Source organism: Tamandua tetradactyla, chromosome 2 (assembly GCF_023851605.1).
Source record: "Tamandua tetradactyla isolate mTamTet1 chromosome 2, mTamTet1.pri, whole genome shotgun sequence".
NCBI classification, from domain to species: Eukaryota; Metazoa; Chordata; class Mammalia; order Pilosa; family Myrmecophagidae; genus Tamandua; species Tamandua tetradactyla.
The window spans coordinates 14190544-14210343 of NC_135328.1; positions in this window are offsets into that span (position 1 = coordinate 14190544).

Consider the following 19800-nt stretch of genomic DNA (forward strand, 5'->3'; position numbering starts at 1 on the left):
TGTTTGGCTCTCAGAGCCCATGAAATAATACTCAGACACACTGCCCTGGTGCCTCGGGGTGGCCACGAAGGAGAGTTGTATTGGCCATCCATTGCTGCCATAACCGATTTCCGCCATGATAGCGTTTAAAAGAACACACCCTATGATCTTACAGATCCCTGAGGCGGAGGCCTGGGGGATGCAGCTCACTTCTCTAAGTCTCACCAGGCCCAAATCAAGGTGTCAGCAAGACTGCGCTCCTTTCTTGAGGTTCTAGGGGAAAGGGAAGACCCTTTCCTTGTTGGCTGAATTCACTTCCCTCTGGTTATAGGGCTGAGATCCCTGGGTTTCTGCTATAGGTCAGGCGAGGACCAGCTTCTAGAGACCCCTCACACTCCTTAGCCCCTGGCCTCCTCCTCCATCTTCATTACATTCCAAATCCCTCCAGCCACGTCTTCCATCGCATCTCTCACTAATTCTTCTGCCTTCCTCTCCCCTTTTTAAGGGTTCATGTGACTGCACGGGGCCCACCAGACAGAGGATAATCTCCCCTCCCCACCTGAATCATACCTGAAACTGCAACATGCTCAGGTCCCGGGGTTAGGGCAGTGGCGTTTTGGGGGGGGGGGGGGGGGGGGGCGTTATTCTGCCAACTCCAGGGGAGGTGAGATGCCCTCCTGCTGGGTAGAACTTCAAGGGACACTTCGCCTAGATGGTGAGAAGGCCCACAGGAGAGACCTGCACCGAGCAGAGGTGGGACATCACCCCTGGGCTTGAGGTAGACCCAGGGGTTGCTGGGTTTTGGGATCACTCCCTTTAGGAAGGGCTGGGTGGTTGGCATTAGGTTTGGTGACGGCATTTTGGCAGAAGTGTAAATACCAGGAGACGGGTGTCAGGCAGCCACACAAGTGAACTTTGTCATTTTTTTAGCTGATATATGGCAAGAATTCAGTTGCAAACAATGGAATCCACTCTAGATTTTAAAATATGAAAGAATTTGCTGCAGGGCATAAGGTGGTTTAGACAACCATGGGGTGGGGTAGGGAAGTTTACTTAAGAAACAGAATGCAGGTTCAGCTTTCAGAGCTCCTGCCAACATCACCCCGTAAAACTGGCCATCCAAGGAGCTGCTGCCTCTTTCACCACCAGGCAACTTCTGCTCCGCAACCCATATCACCATCTTGCTGGAAAGACTCCTTGCACGAAGAGTCACGCCCACCAGCTTCCACACTTCCCTTTGTCTTCTCTAATCAACACTGACAGAAGAGATCACCCAACCATCCAGCCACAGAGAGAGCGACTGGACTCCAAAATGTTCTCTGGCTGCCACCTCCAGGAGTCCAAATGCCTCTGGGCCATGCTTGCCAGCAGAAACCCGAAAGGCAGCAGAAGGAGCCTATTTGCAAACTCACGAGAGAGCACCTGATAGAACAAACCTAAGTCACGCCAGGTTCCTGAGTGCAAGCAGACTGGGAAATGCAGATTGGGTTTCCCGGCCTTTACAGGACAGGAGGGAGCCAAGGGGAAGGGGGAGGGGGGGTCAGGGAGCTTCGGATGGTGGAGGTTAACTCACCAGGTGGGCTGTCCAGCCCTGGAGCCTCTTCCAGGGCTGGGGGCACCTCCCACTCATAAGCAGAACCTCCCTCCCATCAAAGGAACAGTAATGGCAGGCTCCTTCTTCCACCCAGCTACCCTTGCAGCTCAGGTGAATTCTGAGTGGGGGCAATCAGATGCCCCCACTCAGAATTTGAACTGAAAGCCAATGATGGTGCAGAATCCTTTTTTTTTTTTTTTCCTTTTTTTAAACACCAGGAGCAGCAGTTCCAGTAATAATGTCCAGAGCAACATCAGCTTGGCCCAGCTGGCCCTTTCATGAATGAGGGTTTGAACTGAGCTCCACTGACACCAGAGCCAAGCCCCGCTGCAGGCTCGGCATCTCGCTGCAAGAAAGAATTCAAGGACAAGAAAAGCAAGTAGCAACCTTTCAACTATTGAAAGTTTAGTCCATGCCACAGAATTTAATGGGGGACATGTTCAAAGAGAGAGAGAGAGAGGCATGCCCTGAGTGGTGCGGATTTAGCTTGTTATATAGGGAAGACTTGCAACAGTGATTTTTCATTCTGACCTTTGAAGGCCAGGCATCTTCTTTGTTTCAGGAAGAGATAAATATCAGTGCATGTGGAGCTCTGTCAGGTACTAAACGTTTGTTTTGGGCACGCTGTTTAATAGTCGCTATGACCCTGGGCTTTCTGTATTAACTAGGAGTCCATTTCAGGCCCATGATTTTACAGGCTTTATGGCTTTGGGGGTTGGGCGCTTTAGGGATAATTCTTGTCCTTGGGAGTTTGCAGCTGTGCATTAATTGCACTGGATAGAAGCAGGGACCACAGTCTCAGTGCCCTATTCTATCCTACCTCAGGGGTACTAGGGGTGCTACTCCTGCCCAATTCTCCAGACTCCCCTGGTACTCTGGGAGGCACGCAGAGACCTTTTGAGCCCTTTGCCTTCCATGTGCTTCCAACCCAGAGCCCTGCCGAAATCAAGGCCATCCTGATGGTGGAGAGCAGTGCCGGACCTGAGCTGCTGGAGAAGTCTCAGGAGTGCCTCTGACCCTGGGGCTGGCGGCCAAGGACGGGCAAGCCCAAGGAGTAAAGATTGAGAAGATGGGTCCGTCCGTACATTCAATACCTGTTCTGCGACTCCATGTGGAGGCATGTGGCATGGCCCTGGAGACCCCAGGATGGGTTCCTGGGGGAAATGCAGCTTGAATGTATTTGATCCTGAATTAGTGAGGGTTCTCTAGAGAAACAGAATCAACAGGGAACACTCGCAAATATAAAATTTGTAAAAGTGTCTCACATGACCACGGAGCGCAGAGTCCAAAATCCGCAGGGCAGGCTGTGAAGCCAACAATTCCGATGGAGGGTCTGGACGAACTCCACAGGAGAGGCTCTCCAGCCGAAGCAGGAATAGAGCCTGTCTCTTCTGAATCCTCCTTAAAAGGCTTCCCGTGATTAGATTAAGCATCACTTATTGCAGAAGACACTCCCCTTTGACTGATTGCAAATGGAATCAGCTGTGGATGCAGCTGAAGTGATCATGATCTAATTCTATGAAATGTCCTCATCACAACAGACAAGCCCGCACTTGCCCAACCAGACAAACAGGTACCACCACTTGGCCAAGTTGACATATGAACCTGACCATGACAGATCCTGAAAACTTGCTGTCAGTGGAGTGACAGAGGCATTGGAACTTACTGTCTCTGTGCCCATTCCCTGCCACATGGAGTGTTTCACGTACTTGCCCACTTTGGCACTGTGAGTGGTGGGATGTGTCTTCTGCAGAAACAAGCTTAGAGGTGGGGAGGGCAACAGGTAGCAGACTGCCATTCTCATGGACGAGAGCAACTGTCTGGGCTCCAGAGCCCACTTTGGGGAGAGAGCTGCTCCTGCTAGTGGAGAATGGACCACTGCTTCTTGGGGGAAGCACTGCTGAGCTGAGCCGGGGCAGAGGACGCCTCAGAGACACAGAGGGGGCACTGCCCTCCAGATCCCTGTCTGACCTTCTGCACCCTCTCCCTGTGCCAGGGACAGATGTGTACAAATCACCAAATGGACCCCAAACCCTCTTCCTTCTAGAATCCAGGCTGGAGATTGGAGGGAAGGAGGAGTGTCTCTCAAGGTCTCTGGCCCTGTCAAGGCAGCCTGCTCTGCATTCTCTCTCCTGGTTTTGGTCCCAGGGGCAGTGACAGGCTGTGGCTTGCCCCAGGATCCATCTTGACCCCCCCACCACACCTGTGCTTTTGTAAGTGTTGCTTTCCCTGGGCCACTAGAATTGGGTGACCCATCTGTTCCCCAATGGGAGGCTGGCAGATGGTGATGGCAGCCACAGGGCAGGAAAGCCAGGGGAGGGTGTGTGTGGCAGGAGAACCACTGGCCTTGGCACAGGGGATAGAAGGGGAGCAGTGTGAGGTGAAGTCAGATGCTGGAGATAGCAGAGGCAAATGCAGTTTACATTTCATTCGGCAAGGATCAGGAAACCACTGTGGGACATCCTGGGCAGAGGCACAGATCAGCACTCATTGGTATGGGTGGCCTCTGGTCCAAGGAGAGGAAGTGCCCTTCACATCCACCATTGAGCCCCAGGAATATGTCCACATGATTATAGCACTGAGCTGAGACCTGCCCTCAGAATCCTTCTTAACCCAGCACTCCATGCAGCCACCACAAATCCATCCTGGATGGTAAAGCCTCTCTGTCAGCTCTGCTGACATTCCTTACAGCAAATCGCACTGTGAGGGAGAATTGCATGATTTGGGGCGCAAAATCAGGATTCCCTAAATGTTTGTGGAATCATGAGTCAAAGGGCCTGGGAGAGTTGCCTGACTCCAGTGGAAGATGGTGGCTGAGATGGGGTGAGGCCCACATCATACTCCCCGAAGGGGTCCAGGGGTCAACCTCCCCCCCCCACGGAGGCGTGAAGGCTTTCACACCGGCACTTGTCTGCCCAGCCCCCATGAACCACCTTAGGCCGCCTCCTTCCCTGGAGAACAAGGAAGGCCCCACTGCCCTGGTGAAGGACGAAGGCAGGAGCCTCAGATCCCTTCATCCCCATCCTCATGTCTCCCCCACCTGCTAACATAAATGCTGAACCTCTCTATCTGCCCCACGAACAACACACCCCATTCATTCATTCATTCATCCATTCACTCATTCCATTTCATTTGCTCAGGAACCAGATTCTGGGCCGGCTCTGGGGACTCAGAGAGACCCATAGTCCAGGCTTTGTGGCACTTACAGACTCAAGCTGGGAAGTCAGACAGCAATCACATTCAGGCCACCTCTCCAACCTGCTACAATGTCATAGTCATCGCCATAGCCTTTCACATGCCAGGGGCTGGGCTGGGCGGGTCACATATGCTGTTTCCCACTGTCCCCAGAATCTTATAAATGGGGTGACATTTCCCATTTTACAGAAGTGGAAACTGAGGCACTGAGGGGTAACCAGCTGGTAGCCTGTGACCTCCAGGGTGGCCAGATCCTAACCCCAAGATCCCGTCCAGTACGACATGGCAGCGGGGAATTGACTGCAGGTGGAATTCAGGTTGCTAATCAACTGGCCTTAAAACTGAAGGAGTCTCCCTGGCAATGAGGGACATGACTCCTGGGATGAGCCAGGACCTGGCATCAGGGGACTGAGAAGGCCTTCTTGACCAAAACGGGGAAGAGAGAAATGAGGCAAAATAAAGACTCAGTTGCTGCGAAATTTGAAACAGAGTCAAGCGATTATCCTGGAGGTTATTCTTAGGCATTATATAGATATCCCTTTTTAGTTGATGGTGTATTGGAGAGGCTGGAGGGAAGTACCTGAAACTGCTGAGCTGTGTTCCAGTGGCCTAGATTCTTAAAGATGATCGTATAATGATATGGTTTTTACAATGTGACTGTGTGATTATGGAAACCTTGTGTCTGATGCTCCTTTTATCCAGGGTATAGACAGATGAGTTCAAAAATAAGGATAAAAATAAATAAATAATAGGCAGGGGATAAAAGGTAAAAAATGGTGTCACTGGGCTTTAGGGGGTTAGGAGTCTGGGCATGTTTGTCCATTTCCAACTCCTGGGGAGCTGCCTAAGGAGGCCGGGGGCCTTGGGCGGTGGCCTGCCCGTCCACTCTCCAGCCCCCCTCATGCCATCTGGGATGGCTCAGCTCTTGCGACCTCCACAGAAGGTCCTGCCATGGTTCAAAGCCCTGCTTAAAGGTGGGGGGTTGGGGGGGGTAGGGAGGCGGGGAGCTGCCTGGGTGCCCCCCAGTGGTAGGTAACGAGAAAGGCAAGTGGGGGGACATTGTCACAGACTGGGTTTGGGTGGGCCTGGGCTGGCAGCAGGCTGCCAGGTACATTTTCAGGACGCCTGTTAGCCTTAGATTCCAGATCACGTAGCATCACTTTGGGAGTGTAAATAGATCCCAAATATGGCACGGGACACATTTGTACCAAGAAATGATCCTGTTGTTTTTCTCTTTGTTTATAGTTTGCTTTATCTGGCCACTTCTGGGGGAGGGTTAAGTGTCCACGTGCTGGGGGCTTGGGGAGCGTGTGCCCTTGGAGGCCATCCAAACCCGAGCCTCGTTTTCCAGGGATGTCTCCCAAAAAAAGATTTAAAAACACTGTCACATTGGACATGTTTAAATCCGCATGGAAATGAAAAGCCAGAAATTGCTGGGGGGGAGCAGCACCCCTGACCTACTGCCTAGGAAGGGGCAAAGCATGTGTCCCGGGAGGCCTGTTCTGGGCAGAAACTCATGGTTTTGGAGAAAATATGTAACTGCTACTATGTGTTGTCATGAGAGGTAGTCAAGCCCTAAATTTCCAGGTTCATAAAGCATCATCCAGAGATGGTGTCAGCAGCCAACAGGAAGTCCCCCTTCCTCGTGCGGGTTGGCAAAACCTGGCGTGCAGTTTCTGGTTCCCTTGTAAACGTGACAGCGTCTTAAGAGCCAATTAAAAAATGCTGCAGCAAACCTAGGACATTTCCGTTGAAATCCTCTCTCTAGCCCTCAGTACTCCAATCCCACCCACCGCCAGACATTAAATACAGCCCCCAGGAAAAGCTGTGCCGCCCACTGAGGTTGGAAAATGCTTTCTTCTTGGCCCAAAAGAACCTGTCAAGGAAGTTTTCATGTTTGATTTTTTTTTCCTGACCATATTTAGACTAACCTTTTGAAAACTCAAGCCCTGTGTTATTTGCTTCGATCCTTGCTGCCCTCTCATCCCCACCCCCTCCTCTCCCTGCCTTCCTCCCTCCTTCCCTCTCTTTCCTTCCTCCCCTGCCGTTCTTTGCCCTAATGAGCCTAGGGCCTGGGGTAGAGGGGAGATGCTTCTTGAACTTAGGGGGAAAGGCAACTGTGCAGGGAGGTTAGAGGTGACCAGTTGGAGACAGCAATGTCCCAACAGGAGGACGAGTCTAAGATGGTGGCTGGGCTGCCAGGGCCCTCCTTGCTGGTTAGAATTAGCCTTGCCCATCGCTCACAGGTAAAGAACAGCTCTGACCTGCTTTGGGGGTAGTTTAAGGACAGTTCAGCTCTAGAAAGCAATGGTCCCCCACATCCGGCTCACAGTTGGCATGCTTAGTCCTTTCTCCAGGATGACCTATCTGGGAAAACCCACCTCCTGGGACTCACGCAACCACGACTTCACTCTTCGGGGGCTCTGCTCCTCGTTCCCGGGTCGGATGAGCCTCTCGTCTCAGGCGGGCCCCTTCATCTGGGGTTCCCTGGGGGGACATGCATTGAAGCAGCCTCGAAGTCAGGCCATGGTCTGGATGACTGATGGGGGTCCAGCCCCCCAAGGCTAGGCCTCCTGGAGGGGGCCCCAGCCCAGATGGGCAGGGTCTTGCGATGTTCAGTCCATTTGGAGTAGGGGCTGTAGGACAGAGCAGTTCTTGCCTTTGCCCCCCCCCCCCCACCTCCGCCGCACCAACTCACTGTGCGACCTTGGGCAAGTCCTTGACCTCTCTGTGCCAAGGTTTCTCCCTCTGTGCACTGGGGACAATCACAGAACCGGCTGAGGTGAGGTTAAGGTAGTGTCTTGGACAGTACTTGGGGCACAGCAGATGGGAACTGCTGGGTGGCGGTTATCATTGTCACAGCCCACCTCCTGCGGGGTGGGGGGAGTGAGCTGTCGTCACAACCCCGCATGGGTATCAAGCCTGTAAGCGCCACTCGGTCTCGGCACCTGGCCCAAAGCTCTCCAGGCCACACTTGCCAAGGTTAGCAGGAAACGATTTACCTTCCACGCTGCTGGGAAGGCCCAGCCCTAGGGGCCTCCCCGTGTACCGCAGCTCCTCTTCTGAGAAGCCACATCTCTGAGGGTCTGATATATGGCCGGGAGCTGCCGAAGCAAGACATTGCGGAGCCTGCAACGCCATCACCTGAGCGCCCGGCTTCCCCCAGCTGAAGGGAGAGGAGGCAGTTTTGTAGCAATAAAAACAGATTTAATAAGCAGACAACGAAAATACATTTTTTTTAATATGTAAAAAAAATCCAAGGTAGTAAATATTCATTGAGGTTTCCGGGAGATTGCCAGGGTCGCGTTTTGAAAACAAACTAGAACTCAAGTGCGCGCGTGCCCAGGCGCGCTAGATTACTGCTCTCGTGCACGCGCGCGCACCCTGCGCTAAAGGCCCGGCGTCGCGGCCTGCGTGTTGGAAACAGGTTGGGGGTTCTCTCTCCAAAGGAGGGGGCAGAGGCCGGGAGTCACACGGTAGGGCGGCTCATTGTCCCTTGACACAAATTTCTTCTGCTGAGTCACTTTGGGATCATGCATGCGAGGCCCACGTGGCAGGCGCTGCACAGCATGGGGCCCCCAGGAGGGTCAGGGTACTCGTGCCGGCCCCCAGCAGAGGTGACGGCTTCCAGGAGGAGGCGCTGGCTCCAGCTTCCTCGGGCAGCACAGGCACAGGGGCGGGAGAGGGGAGGTAGAGCCACCGCTGTGACCACGGCGGGAGCAGGTGCGACTGCAGGAGGCAAGTGGGAAGGTGAGTGAGGAAGTCAGGGCGGACAGGCCGGGTGGGTGGTGAGCCCTGGAGGGGCAGGGCTGGTTGCAGGAAGGGCAGCCTATTTGGACTCATGCTGAAAACAATGGGGACACGTTGAAAATGTCCCTGCGTTTTCTTGAGACCCCGAGGAGAGGAATGGAGGCCAGAGGAGTGGGGGGCAGCAGGCAGGGGGTCCAGTGCAGCAGCCTGAGCAAGAGGGGAGAGGCAGAAAGAACACTCAGGCAAAGAGGAGGCCATGTCCTTGCCAAACCTCAGGGGTGCCGGCTGTGGTCGGCGCTCTGTGGCCAGCACCCCTGGTGTTGTGCGACTCGGCCGCACCTCGCAGAGACAGTGCTCCAAGCCCGCTCTCCCCTCTGCTGCCCAAACAAGCAGAGGAATTATGTTTAGGTTTAGGGCGAGGTTTGCCTTGGAGAGAGCAGACCCCAGGGCAGGGTGGGCCCATCTCCAAAAGGCCCCTGGGGGTAAGGAGGGCCCTGGTCCTTCTCCTCCCCCCGCCCCAAGGTGGGGAGTTTGGTTGCTCCCTGCAGAATAAGGAACCGGTCCTAACTGAGCAATGCAGCAGGCCTTTCCTGGGAAATGAGCCCCTGGGCATGGAGAGATTTAAAAGAGACAGGCTGACAGGTGTCTTCCCAGAACAGGGGTGTCCTGGACGGGACCCCAGTGCACAGAGCTGGGCCAGCTGACCCTAAGGCCTCTCGGCCCAGGGCTCCCCCTCACCTGCCTCTGGCTGCCCACCGCCCTCCTGCCCTGTCCCTCACCCCCACCCTCCCATTCCATGTGAATGCCTCCTCCAGGGTTTGTTCCGGGCGCGTCCAGGCTGGGGGTTTGCCAAGCCCTCCCCTCCCAGGTCACTCTGTGCCCTCCAGGCCCCGTCCAGAGGAGTGGGCTTAGAGGGCCCCCACATACCAGGGAGGTGGCTCTGACTTCTGGGCTCTCTCTGTCTTCTCAGCAAAACTAAACATAATCGCTCTGCTTGTTTGGGCAGTAACGGGGAGAGCGGGCTTGGAGCACTGTCTCTGCGAGGTGCAGCCGAGACTCACAACACCAGAGGTGCTGGCCACAGAGCGCGGACCACGGCCAGCACCCTTGACGTTTGGCAAGGACATGGCCTCCTCTTTACCTGAGTGCATCTCACTGCACGGCAGCGCTTAGGGGTCATCTTTATCCTCCCAGTTTGCAGATGATAGAGAAGATGCACAGTTGGGGTTCAGACTGGAGACCCCATACTCCACCAGGCCTTGCTCACTGCCCGTGGCTGCTCCCAAGAGGGGGTATCTGCCTCATTAAAGACCCAGCAGAAGCCCGGGGTCCCCACCCGGGGCCTGGGCAGGGGCGGGCACTCTGTCCAGCCCCCTGCGTTGTCAGGAGCCCGTGGCTCAGGCTGCCTGCTGTGTTTCTGTTTTAAGGACCTCCAGTGTTCCAGCATCTCTGGACTGCACTGAATAAATTTCCCTTTATTAGACCAGACTCTCCCATTAGAGCGTCCTCCCTTCATTATCCCTGCAGAAGCTCAGGCCTAATGCACCCTCAGGCCCCCTTTTGTATCCAGAACCCATCCCCCGAAGGAGCCTTCTGTTTATAGAAACGGAATGGGAACTGGGGGTGCCAGCCCCCCCACTTTCAGGACACGCCCACTGCAGGTGTGTGCACCCGTCCTCACCCCAAGGGCGGGACTCGCAGATAAAAACAGGTGTGATTTTCAAACCTAAACCCAGAGGAAGGAAGAAGAGGCATTTCCTACATTATCTGACAAGTCCTTCCCTTCCCTTCCTCCTGCAGCCCCAGCCAGACACACACAGGTTACACAAACACCATACATACAAAACACACAACACTTTATCACAATACACACAACACACACTCACAAGACACATACACACGATACATTCACACAAGTACACGTAAGACATACACATACACACAAAACAGCACACGCACAACACAGACACACTCGTGCACGTTATTCTCCTGCACTCTCACACACATACACACACAGACACACACATCCTCACGGCCACCACCGTCCACCCCCGATACCAATCACCCGCTCGGCCTGGTTTTCTGCAGAGTCAAGGGATTGGTTAAAGGGCCCTGCCAGGCTCCTCCCAAGGCCACAGTGCTCCCTCCCCACCTCTGTGCTCCCCTCCAGCCGGGGCTCCTCCTCAGCCCCCCCAGTGCCCCTTTGGCCCCCAGGCCCTGAATAACCCCCAGGCATTTGTACATGGGTCCTTCCTCTTCTGTCTACTCTGCACCCATGCACACACACACTTACACGCACTCACACAATACACTTGCACACATCCACACATATCTCACAGATGCACATATAAACAATCACACACATGAACATAGAACTCGGACACATACACACTCATGTACACACACTTACTCTGACACATATACTCACACACGTCTACACAGAACTCACAGACACACATCTACACACTCACACATACACGTAAGCGAACGGACCCACACAACTCGCCACTCACTAGCATACACCCTCAGCCAGGAAGGAGTGGGGCCCTAGGTGGGCCGCAGTCTGCTGGGACGGCCCCCCACGCCCCCAGCTCAGCACCTGCCTCTCTGGGCCTCGGAGACAGTCCGGGGGCTGAGCAGAGGGAGGCCGAGGGCCAGGGAGGGGATAGGACAGCCCAGGACAGAGCAGGCCTGGGGCCAAGTCACTCCAGCACTGGGGGTGGCCAGTCCCCTTCCACTCAGCCCCCCAGGGCACATCACATTCCCTAGCAAAGTCCTGCAGAAACTCAGCCCAGCCCACTGGGGCCAGCCTTTCTCCCAGGGCAGGTCTCTGCACTCTGGCCCAGAGGAGCAGGTGGTGGCCTTGGGGAGCTTCGACTTCTGTGCCGCGTTTTGCTCTCTTTACAGCTTCTCCAAGTCTAAGCTTTGTTCCAGGAAATGGGCCCAGGACCCAGTCGTCTTCCTGACAGTTCTTCCCGCAGCCAGCAGTGGCTGAAGAGGTGGGTGGTGCTCGTGTGACCAGGGCCCAGAGGCCAGAGACCCCCAGCCTGGAGCCCGCTGAAGGCAAACTGCCCCAGAGCAGCCTGCCCACTCACCCCCCAATCCCTGCATCTGATGGCAGCAAAGGGCTGGCACAGCCGCCCCCCATCACCCAGGCTGCCACGGGAGCATCAGAGTCTGGCCAGGCCCGAGGGCGCTGTATATCTGATAAGGGCCTGCCCGGCTCAACAGGGCAGATGCCACTCACAGAGAGACACATGGCCCTTGGGGCCTCTGGCTCACCAGGAGGGCAAACGGGAGCCATAACAGGTGCAGAAACCCCTACTCACCCGCAGAGACCCCACTCACCTGCCTTTCTTCTCTCCGCAAAGGCCAAGGCCAGCACCTAGCTTCTCAGGCCTGCCCGTCTCCAGGCAGGCCTCTCCAGCAAGCTCTTCTTGGCTGGCCCTACCACATCCCACCCCCACTGCAGCAGACCTGCTCTGTCTCCTGCCACCTTTCCCTGAGCGTCCCCATGCATGCCTGACCTCCCTGGGGCACAAACCAACGAAGGCTGATGGGGGACAGCAGGTCTGCAAAGGAAACAGCCCTGTGCAAAGGCCCTGGGACAGAGTGGGCTTGGGGTGTTTGGTAAGGCCAAGGCAGAGTGGTGGGGGAGCAAAGGACAAGAGGAGCAGAATTGGGAGGTGAGGCAGGCTGGGGGAGCATCCATGGCCCAGCCCTGAGTTAAATATTGTACTCACAGCAGCCAGTGAGGCCCCAGCACCTCTGAGGAGGATGCTGGCCGCTTACCTGCCACCAGCAACCGATGAGCAGTTAGTGCCACTCTGTCTTGTTTGACCTTCCCTAGCATAGAAGGCCGAGCGGCAGACACACACAGCAGAGGCCTTTCCTCTCCCCCCACCGAGGGGGAAGCAGCCAGACTAGACTCAGCAAGGGGCTGGGAGAGCTGAAAGAGCTTATTGCTTGTTTGTTTCCTCTTCTTTTCTGGGAAAAAAAAGCATCCTTCTTATCTCATCCTGTGGTGAGTGACAGTCAGCCTTGGAGCCGACACCACTAGCTGCAAGGTGGTGGGGCGGGCAGAGGTGACAGCAGAGCGGCTGGCAGGGGCTCCGTGGAGCACGGGGCGGGCTCCAGGCTGGGCCTGCCCCAGCTGTACCCAGGAGTCTGGGGCCAGCTGCTGAGAATGGGGACCCACCCCTGGGCCTGTGTGGAACGGGCAGCAACAGCACAGCTGAGAGTGGAGCAGATGCCCTGCTCGCCCTGCCCCGCTCACCTGTTGGGGCATCTCTAGTAGAAAGCAGGCAGGGCAAGGCCAAAAGGTTCAGGGAGGAGCCCTGGGGCCTAGACTCTGCCCCTTGCCCTCTGGGTGGCCCTGGGCCTGTCTGCCTGCCAAGAGGGGCCCTGACCAGTCTCCTGAGAGGTGAGAGCAAGGCCTGAGGTCCTGAGGCCAGTCATCAGATGGGGAGAGGGGGTTCTGTGTGCCTTAGTTTCCCTGTGGTCCCTGGCAGGAGTGGATGCTGGACGTGGCGGCAGGTTCTTTGTCCACAGAGGGGTCACGGTGTGTTGATGTTGAGACCAAGAGTGGGTTATACCCAGAGGGGCCTGTAGGCATGAGGGGTCCTGGGGTGCATGACCTGTTTCCCCCCCACAGCCCCAGGAGTATGGGGGCGTGGGGTCTAGAGCGGCCCACACCGTGTGCAAGGGCTCGGCCGCCTCTGACCCCTTCGTGACCCCGCCTCTGGGGTGGTGCACAAGGTGAGACAGCTGGGTGGGTCCGGCCCGAACCCCTCGCACCCCACTCCTCGTCCACCCTTGCGTCTACCCAGGGGTTGAGCCTGGCCAACGACTCAACGTGCAGTTTTTATTCCCCTTCTCCCCAGTTTCAGCCCCTTTCCAGGGTAGCTTTGACAGCCCGAGGATGTGCCACCCTGGCCAAGCCGAGCAAGTTCCCAGGGCACGCCCAGCCCTTCACCTCTGCTCACGGGAACAAGGAAACAGAGCAGGATCGAGAACCCTCGGCCCGGGAACCGTGGCTTCCTCCTCACCTGCAAAGGTCTGGCATGCCGGAGGGGCAGCTAAGAACAGCGCACAGAGCCTGCCCTAGGAGCTGCGCCCGGACACTAAAGCGCGTCACCGACGCCAAACAAGACGCGCCTGCGGCAATCACGGAGGTCCGGGGCCCTCGCGGACCCATGGGATCGCGTCCTGTGGACGTTACTTAGAGTAGACTCCACCCCTTCCCCTTCCCTATAAAAAAGCCGGAACCCCCTTCCCCACCTGACCCGTTTGGGGAAGATCCCTCCGGTTCCCTGCTGTGCACTCGTGGGAAATGCCCTTCCCGGGGAGGCGTGGTTCTCCCTGGTGGCACGGGGGGTCGGGGGTCCCCTTTGCGGGGAGAGCCGCCCCCGCAGAATCACTTATCAGCTCTTTCCCAATCGTTCCTTGTGCATCCCTGAATTCTAAGTCCAATTTCAGTGTTTCCCTCCTTTGAACCAGGAACAAGGGGCAAAGCTGTTTCCGGGGGTCTCCTGGCCCGTGGGGGGGAGGCTTGGAGACCCCTGGGTGGAGGCGCGCCAGTGCTGTCACAGCTCTGGGCGTTCTGGGAGCCGGCTTCCCCGGTAGGCCGCCAGGACCCCTCCCAGAGCGCGACGCCACCCGCCGCGGCAGCTCTCCTCCAAGCTGACGCAGTGGGGACCAAGGGCCTGTCTCCCTTGCAAAGACCTGTTGCATGGTGAGGGAGGGGACACCCGAGTGTGTGCAGCAGTCCCTGCAGAGTCACGGGCGACCTGTCCCACTGCGCCACCGAATCAATGCCTTGGAAAATGAGGCGTGACCAGAGCAGACTTTGCTCTTCCCTAATCTTGTCCTAACTGCAAAGGCCTGACGGGCTGGGGCAAGTTGGCATCACCCAGTGCTCGTGAAAGAAAAGAAGCAGCTGGAAGAGTCGGGCGGCATCTTTCCGCTTCATTCGTCCATTCAGCAGGCATGTGCTGGGGTCTCTTCCGTGCTGGGTGCTGCAATGGGTGGGGGGGCACAGATGAGTGGGGACCGAGCCCTGGCCCTGGGGGGCCGCTGCCCAGGGAGGGGTAGGAGTGCAGCGGGGAGGCAGCTTCCTTGGACCTCAGGTTGGGGTACGCAAATGCCCCCCATGCAGCAAAGGCCCCCACTGCGGCTTCGCTGCATGGGGCCCCAGGCCCAGTTCCGGTCCTCATGCTCCGTGTGGGAAACGCCTTTTCCTTTCCCACACTGCTAGGCACTTTGGCTGCTAAGCAATCCAGAGTAAGGCCATTGGACTGATAATTGTGACTCCTCTCTGCTTTTTTGCAATAAAAAATTTTAGTTGAGATGATGGACAGAGCAAATGAAGGTCCCTCCCCTCTCCCAACCCCAAGTTCCATTAGAAAGAAACTTGTTTTAAAAGACTAAATCGTGACTTCGTTCTGCTGGGATGAGGTTACAAAGGCTGGCTTACCCTCTGCCTTAAACAACTGGAATAAGAGGGAAAACACAGGAACAGGGTTTTCAGGCATCACATAAGTGACACCAAAGAGAAGGTAAACATATACAGTGAGCCCAGATCACCGGGGAGCTTGCCCAAGCCATAGCATGGGAAGGGCACCCAGGCAACTGTGGTCTTGCTGAGTCGAGCAGATCGAGCTTGGAGTTTGGGGCAGCCACGTACCAGGCATTTGCAGAGCTGGTACTGGGGAGGAGAAAGCTTCCCAGAGAGCATGAGCTCTGGAGACCCACGGAGGCCATCTGTGTTTGTGGCCGTCCATGCATCTGGGGAAACTCTCCAGACCAGGGGAGGCAGAACAGTGCCTAGAGCCCTGGTTTGTCTACCCACTGTACAAAGTATGCAGCACTGGAGTTCATCTGAGCAGTTGATGATTCATGACTCGGGCAGCAACCAAAGCACATACTGGAAGGCAGCCCTACCAAGGGGGCGGGAAAGGCAGGTTATGTAGGACAAGCGGACAATGTTCTCATTGGCCGAGGTTACTTCCATTTTCCATTGGGAGGTCTTGGAAAGTGAGGAGCAGTACATATTGATGAGTGTGTCTTGCCTATCCTTTCTGATACCCTCTCTCTCCTGGACCAAACTTGGTCTGTCACCAGGGTGGCTCGAATGCAGTTCTGTAGGGTGCATTTCATTGCTCCATTTCCTTGGGAAAGCCCCAGTAGGTCTTCTGGTTTTATCTTCTGGAAAATCATACCTCAGAGCGGGGTCCCTCCCAGCAATGTCCAATGCAGGCAGCCATTTTATTTTACAAAGCAGTGTCCCTTCTGGTCATTTTTCCAATTATGTCATTGGAAATTTTACAAAAACCCTCTGGCTGCCTCCACTGATTTCCTTCCTTGTAGGGGTCGAAGAGACCCTGTCAGTCATTTTGTTCCCTTTACCCTTTTCATGTTTGTTTCTTTTCTAGACTGCAATGAGGGTTGTTGGGTGGCTGTGCAATTCCATTTGAGACACTTGGAGTGGTTTTATCTTCTCAGTTAGGTCAGTATGGATGTGCAATCCCTCTGAGTCGAGGTGTCTGTTACTTTAAATTTTATTTTTAGTCTCAGTCCTCGAGAGACAGTCCCACTTCTATCTCATTTTCCCTTTGATTAGCTATCTTAAGAGCAGCCATCTGTCTTGGGAGTGACATAGAATTTGGACACAATCTTGAAGCATGGTTTGAACAAGAAATAAAAACATCTGGACTGATCATCACAATTAGAAGCATAAAACCAAAGTGCGTTAGTTGTCCCCATATTCATCACAACTCTGTTTTATAACCGTGATGGTCTGAAGCTTTGTGACCCCAGGAAAGATCAGGTTCTTTTAATCCATTCCTGTGGGTATGGACCTATTGTGAGTGGGACCCTTTGATTAGGTAATTTCAGTAGAGCCATGCCCCAGCATGGGTCTGAATCCTCTTACTAGAGCCCTTTATAAGAGGATAAAAGACAGAGAGGAGACATAGAAAAAAAAGGGAAGGGACCAGAGAAGCTAAGAGATACAGAAGCTAAAAGAAAGGATGTACGGAAAACAGAGAGGAAGCCACTGAAGCCAGAAGCTGGAAGCAACAGAACCCGGGAGAGAAGGGAGAAGCCAGCAGAAGTCGCCATGTGCCCAACCAAAGGAAAGAGATGCTGAGGATGCCAGTAGCTGGTCATCAGGGAGAAGGTAGCTTCCTGTTAATGCCTTAATTTGGACACTTTCACAGCCTTAGAACGGTAAACTTGTAAGCTAGTAATCCCCGTTGTAAAAGCCAGTCCGTTTCTGGTATATGCATTTCATCAGCTCTAGCAAATTAAAACAATAACCATATATACACAGCCGCTCACTCCATGTAATGTTTTCCTAAGGAATGTTTGGTGATGCACAGGGAAGAAGGGAACTCTCTTATGGTAGATCTGTTTTTTCATTTGAGGCCCAATCCTAAATTAGGTATCTAACCGACATTTCGGCTAGATAATATATGCAAGATCAGAAGATCCAGTCCAATTACAGCTAAGATGCAAACCCATGCGGTTATCTGCACTTTATAAAAGGGGATGCAAAATAGCTCGGACAATGAACAAAGGAAAAAGCTGATAACCTACAGGAATAGGCCATATAATTTCTACTGAAACACAAAATTCCTTTTATAGTCACCCTCCTTTTGATCAAAGATAACCCTAAGAAAGATTGTTCTTGATCATAAAATAGGCTGTTTTCATTAGATTTAGCCTGATTACTCACACACGTTTAGAAAGGATTGGCAATTTATCATATAGGCCATTGAAAGTTTGCTTTGCTGATAGTTTTCATTCAAAAACTCAGATTGGATTTATAAAAGCCTATCGAGGCTAGGAAGCCAAACCAAGAGCTCAACACCAGATTTTGCCTGCAGAACATATGGTTTTGGCTAATTTCTCTTTCTTGAGGTCCCCAAAGTGTCATATGGTCCTATGTCTCCAGAAAGTGACCTTCCTTACTGACCTGAAAGGCTGGGAACCCTGAACCCAGGTACCAGGCCAGTTTTTCCAAGAAGATTGTATAATCCTGGGCTCCACGAAGTCAACCCTGGTTCCCTAAAATTCTCTGACCATGTCTGGTTAAATGACCATAATTCTCAAACATGACATTCCACTTAAAGTCTTGGTTATATAACCAGGGTCTCCAGTTATAGCCTGTTCACAAGGAGGACAGATCCCTATGAAACTATGCAACTAATTATTTTTCCATAACAATGAGAATATTCAATAAAAGTTCCTGAATTCTGGAGGGTCCAGAAATTAAGAAAAAGATGAGTGTTTTATGAATTATAGACGGCCTAAGGGAAAAACATAAGGGATTCTTTATATACAGAAAACACAACATTGAAATATTGGTAATAATCTAAACAAAACCTATAATCATTATTTGTCAGCTCATCCATTCCTAGGTAATTGGTGTTTGTTCTGCTCCATCTTGTGTCAGCAGTCTCATCGCCCCTGGCTTCTCCTCTAGAAATATGGAACTACCCTCAGTCCAGTGGATGGCCTCAACGTTTTTAAAGCAATGTCATTAGAAAATTGTGCTCTAGAGAACCTGGCATAGTCCTTTCCCCAGTCTCTGAGACAGTTGTTTTCACTGAAGACAAACACTCTGGCCTGTATCTGATGGCAATGGTTTTCAGGAAAACATCAGAATAGAAATTACCTGTAGATGAAAAAATTCTTAAAATGTCGATGTTTACTCATGTGTAACTGGGTCATTCCCTGAAACTTAAGGTATTTGTGTGAAACCTGAGACTCAGAGTTAGAGCTCTGACACTATGAAAGTCAACAGTGCCCCATACAGGAACTGTTAGAACAGTTGAAAAAGTGATCAGACTTCAACTAGAGATATGAATGAAGCTGATTTGAATAAGACTAAGCTATGTCAGAATACAGGGTATAGGATGATAAGGTCCATATTTTAAAACTTCAGCTTTTGTGTGAGACCAAAGGAAGGGATGTTTGCTTGGTGCAAAATTTATATTTTGGGTAGCATATTATTTAATTTAATATGTATTGTCAGTTTATTTGAACGCCATAATTACATGGGATTTTGAGTAGAGCATGAGATCTTGTTGGTTTGCAAAGGTTAGTGTGATGCTTCCATATATCCCAGAGTAATTTGCACAGAAGATAAAAAAGTATTTACAAAGTCCCCTTGGGGGACTGTGGAGAAAAGAGGAAATATTCAACTCCTCATTTGGGGAATGCCTGATATTCTTGCAAACAGTGGGGACAACCAATTTGATAGGCTGAGCCCTCAACCTTGGGGTTCACCCTTATGAAACTTATTCCTGAAAAGAAGAAGCTAATCCTACTTATAATTATGCCTAAGAGTCACCCCCAGAGAACCTCTTTTGTTGCTCAGATGTGGCCTCTCTAAGCCAACTTGGCAGGTGAACTCACTGCCTTCCCCCCTACATGGGACAAGACTCCCAGAGTTGTAAATCTCCCTGGCAACGTAAGACAGAACTCCTAGGATGAGCCAGAACCCAGTATAATAAGATTGAAAAAGTCTTCTTGAACAAAACAGGGAAGAGAGAAATGAGACAAAATAAAGTTTCAGTGGCTGAGAGATTTCAAACAGAGTTGTGAGGTTATCTTGGAGGTTATTCTTCTGCCTTATATAGATATCCATTTTTAGTTTATGGTATATTGAAGTGGCTGGAGGGAAGTACCTGAAACTGTTGAGCTGTTTTCCAATAGCTTTGATTCTTGAAGACAATTGTATAACAATATAGCTTTTACAACGTGACTGTGTGATTGTGAAAACCTTGTGTCTGATGTCCCTTTTACCCAAGGTATGGATATGGACAGATGAGTAAAAAAATAATAATATAAAAATAAAATGAATAATGGGGGGATAAAATATAAACAGTTGGGTAGATCGAAATACTATTGGTTAATGAGAGGGAGAGGTAAGGAGTATGGGATGTATGAGTTTTTTCTTTTTCTTCTGGAGTGATGCAAATGTTCTAAAAATGATCATGGCAATGAATACACAATCATGTGATGATTTTGTGAGCCATTGATTGTATAGCATTTATGGATATTATGTGCATGACAAGTTCTCAATAAAAATACTTAAAAAAAAAAAAAAACATACAGGATGAGGCCTGGATCCAGATGGCAGAATGAGACATTTCGGGCTCTACCCCCAACAGAAGCTTTGAAGTAGCAGAAACATCTTTTTTCAAAGCTCCAGAAAACAGTGAAAGCAACGAATAACAGGACAAGATCAAGAAAGATGCTACGAAGACGCAGGA